The sequence below is a fragment of the Triticum urartu genome, chromosome 3 (assembly GCF_003073215.2).
Source record: "Triticum urartu cultivar G1812 chromosome 3, Tu2.1, whole genome shotgun sequence".
NCBI classification, from domain to species: Eukaryota; Viridiplantae; Streptophyta; class Magnoliopsida; order Poales; family Poaceae; genus Triticum; species Triticum urartu.
The window spans coordinates 26,544,005-26,548,332 of record NC_053024.1 but is presented as its reverse complement, the minus strand read 5'-3'; positions in this window follow the sequence as shown (position 1 = coordinate 26,548,332).

The following is a 4,328-nucleotide window of genomic DNA, read 5'->3' as shown; positions in this document are numbered from 1 at the left end:
ACGAGGCACGGGGCGCGCCCCCACCCTCGTGGACAGGGTGTGGGCTCCTTGGCCTTGATTCTTTCGCCATTATTTTTTATATATTACAAAAATATTCTCCGTTGATTTTCAGGTCATGCCAAGAACTTTTATTTCTACACAAAAATAACACCATGGCAATTGGCAATTCTGCTGAAAACAGCGTCAGTTCGGGTTAGTTCCATTCAAATCGTGCAAGTTAGAGTTCAAAACAAGGGCAGAAGTGTTTGGAAAAGTAGATATGACAGAGACGTATCAATTATCGATCTAGGATGTTTTATATGCATTTATATGTTATTTTATATGATTTTTGGGACTAACCTATTAACCTAGAGCCCAGTGCCAGTTTTGGTTTTTTCCTTGTTTTTGAGTTTTACAAAAAAGGAATACCAAACGGAGTCCAATTGACGTGCCAATTTTTGAAGATTTTTTATGGACCAAAAGAAGCCCCCGGAGTAAAAGAGTTGGGCCAGAAGAGTCCCGGGCCGTCCACGAGGGTGGGGGGCACGCCGTCCTATCTTGTGGACGACTCGGGGACCCCCTGACTTTTCCCCGACGCCAAAAAATCCTATAAATACAGAAACCTCCAGAAAATAACCTAGATCGGGAGTTCCACCACCGCAAGCCTCTGTAGCCACCAAAAACCAATCGGGACCCTGTTCCGGCACCCTGTCGGAGGGGGGAATCCCTCCCGGTGGCCATCTTCATCATCCCGGCGCTCTCCATGACGAGGAGGGAGTAGTTCACCCTCGGGGCTGAGGGTATGTACCAGTAGCTATGTGTTTGATCTCTCTCTCTCTCTCTTGTGTTCTTGATTCGGCACGATTTTGATGTATCACGAGCTTTACTATTATAGTTGGATCTTATGATGCTTATCCCCCTCTACTCTCACTACTAGGAAAATGGCTATAGCTAATATGGACATTAATGGCGCACCATGTATGTGGTGCACCACTTCTATATAGCAGTGGCACACCAGAATCAGGTGTGCCATTGCTATGTTTTTATTAATGGCGCACCACATGAGCACTGCGCCATTGCTATTTTTTTGGATCCACCCCCCACCAGACATAGCAATGGCGCACCACACCTAGGTGCGCCACTGCAATGCTACACAGGAGTGGCGCACCTAGGTGTGGTGCATCATTGCTATGTCTCTCACACATAAACACCCCCCCTTGGATCGCCTTTTAGGTTTTTTAAAAATAAAATAAAATGATAAAAGATTTAAAAAAAATTCAAAAAATAGATGCCCATGTGTTATGTGTTCTAGTTGTTAGGAAAATTAACAAACATGAATTTTGATTTTTTTTGCAAAAGGCCGCCGTGTTTTAGTAAAATGGCCGTAACTTTTGCATACGACCTCTGATGAAGAAGTTTTTTATATGAAAAATCATCTACTTGAAAAGTTACATCCAAATCTGATGGGCTATGCCCGTATTCGATTTTCTAGAATCCTCAAAAACCTAATAGAAAAAAATTTACGGGGCTTTCAAGATCTGGAGAGGCAAAAAAATTCAAACTCAGTAATGGCGCACCATGGGCAGGTACTATCTTCCTGCCTTTAAAATTCAAACTATATCAAAAAAATAAAAAAGGTAGTAATGGCGCAGCTGCCCAAGGGCGCGATTACTATCTTCCCGCCTTCAAAATTCAAAATAAATCAAACAAATAAAAAAAGTTAGTAATGGCGCACCTGCCCAAGGTGCACCATTACTATCTTCCTGCCTTCAAAATTCAAAAAAAATAAAAAAATAGTAATGGCGCACCTGCCCACGGTGCGCCATTACTATGCAGTATATATGGCTGGGCGGGGTCCTCTCCTCCTTACCTCTTCATTTTTCTCATCCACTCCATCTCCATCTCCTCCACTCCATCTCCCCTCCTCTCCTCCACCATACTCCCCTCCTCCTCTCCGGCGACCTCCTCCTCCTCCTCTTCGGCGACCTCCTCCTCCCTCCTCTCCTCCCCTCCCCTCACGGTTTCTCCTCCCTCCTCTCCGGTGAGCTCCTCCGCCCTCCTCCCTACTCTCCTCCCCCCTCACGGTTTCTCCTCCCTCCTCTCCGGTGAATTCCTCTCCGGCGACCTCCTCCTCCTCTCCAGCGATGTAGGCGAGCTCCTCTCCGGTGACCTCCTCCTCCCCCTCTCCGACGATGTAGGCGAGCTCCTCTCCGGCAAAAGAACGTACAAGATCCAAAAACGAGAACAAAATTTGAAAAAATATCATGCAACAAAACGAGCAAAAAAGGGCAAAAAATCATGATCCAGATCCAAATTCAAAATTCAAAAATAGCAATGGCGCACGGTGGGGGTTAGACGGTGCGCCACTACTATTTTCCCGCCTTCAAAATTCGGAAAAAAATCAATAAATTTCAAAAGAAAAGTTACAAGTGGCGCACCTGTAGCAATAGTAATGGCGCACTACAAGGTGCGCCACTGTTACCTGCAATACTAATGGCGCACCAGAGGTGTGCCATTAGTATTTGTTACTAGTGGCGTGTTAATAGTGGCGCACCTATAGTGCGCCATTAATAGCCAAAATAGGTGCGCCACTAACAGCCTTTTTTCTAGTAGTGCTTGTAATGGATTGATTTTTCCCTTTGAAGTTATCTTATCGGATTGAGTCTTTAAGGATTTGAGAACACTTGATGTATGTCTTGCATGTGCTTATCTGTGGTGACAATGGGATATTCACGTGATCCACTTGATGTATGTTTTGGTGATCAACTTGCGAGTTCCGTGACCTTGTGAACTTATGCATAGGGGTTGGCACACATTTTCATCTTGACTCTCTAGTAGAAACTTCGGGGCAATCTTTGAAGTTCTTTGTGTTGGTTGAATAGATGAATTTGAGATTGTGTGATGCATATCATATAATCATACCCATAGATACTTGAGGTGACATTGGAGTATCTAGGAGACATTAGGGTTTTGGTTGATTTGTGTCTTAAGGTGTTATTCTAGTACGAACTCTAGGATAGATCGAACGGAAATAATAGCTTCGTGTTATTTTACTACAGACTCTTGAATAGATCGATCAGAAAGGATAACTTTGAGGTGGTTTCATACCCTACAATAATCTCTTTGTTTGTTCTCCGCTATTAATGACTTTGGAGTGACTCTTTGTTGCATGCTGAGGGATAGTTATATGATCCAATTATGTTATTATTGTTGAGAGAACTTTCACTAGTGAAAGTATGAACCCTAGGCCTTGTTTCAATGCATTGCAATACCATTTGCGCTCACTTTTATCATTAGTTACCTTGCTGTTTTTATATTTTCAGATTACAAAAACCTATATCTACCATCCATATTGCACTTGTATCACCATCTCTTCGCCAAACTAGTGCACCTATACAATTTACCACTGTATTGGGTGTGTTGGGGACACAAGAGACTCCTTGTTATTTGATTGCAGGGTTGTTTGAGAGAGACCATGTTCATCCTACGCCTCCCACGGATTGATAAACCTTAGGTCATCCAGTTGAGGGAAATTTGCTACTTTCCTACAAACCTCTGCACTTGGAGGCCCAACAACATCTGCAAGAAGAAGGTTGTGTAGTAGACATCAAGCTCTTTTCTGGCGTCGTTGCCGGGGAGGCGACTGCCTGAAGGTATATCTTTAGATCTTGCAATCGAATCTTTTTGTTTCTTGTTTCATCACTAGTTTAGTCTATAAAATAAAACTACAAAAAAATGGGATTGATGTTGCCTCATATGCTTCATCTTTTGAATGTCTTTCACGAAAATAAGGATTCTGATAATTGTGCCAAAGTGTTAGAAGAAGAATGAATTAAAATGTTTGGCACTAAATATTTGAATGATGAGCATGATTGCAATGTTGTTAGTATGAATTCCTTGAATATCCATGATGCTAATGATATGCAAAGCCACAACCTTGGGGATGCTATGTTTGATGAAGATGATATTTTTAGTCCCCCAAGTTTTGATGTGCAAATTTATTATGATGAAAGCATGCCTCCTACTTATGATGATTATTGTGATGACACTTATGCTATAAAAAGTAGTGATGACTATATTTATGAAACTTGTCATCTTGATTTCAATTTTCAATCACATGATAGTTATTTTGTTGAGTTTGCTACCACTACTATTCATGAGAAGAAATTTGCTTATGTGGAGAGTAATAAAAATTCTATGCTTGTGGCTCATGAAAAGATGCTTTATGTAATAGTTATATTGTTGAATTCATTCATGATGCTGCTGAAAATTATTATGAGGGAGGAATATATGCTTGTAGGAATTGCAATAATATCAAGTTTCCTGTCTATGTGTTGAAAATCTTGAAG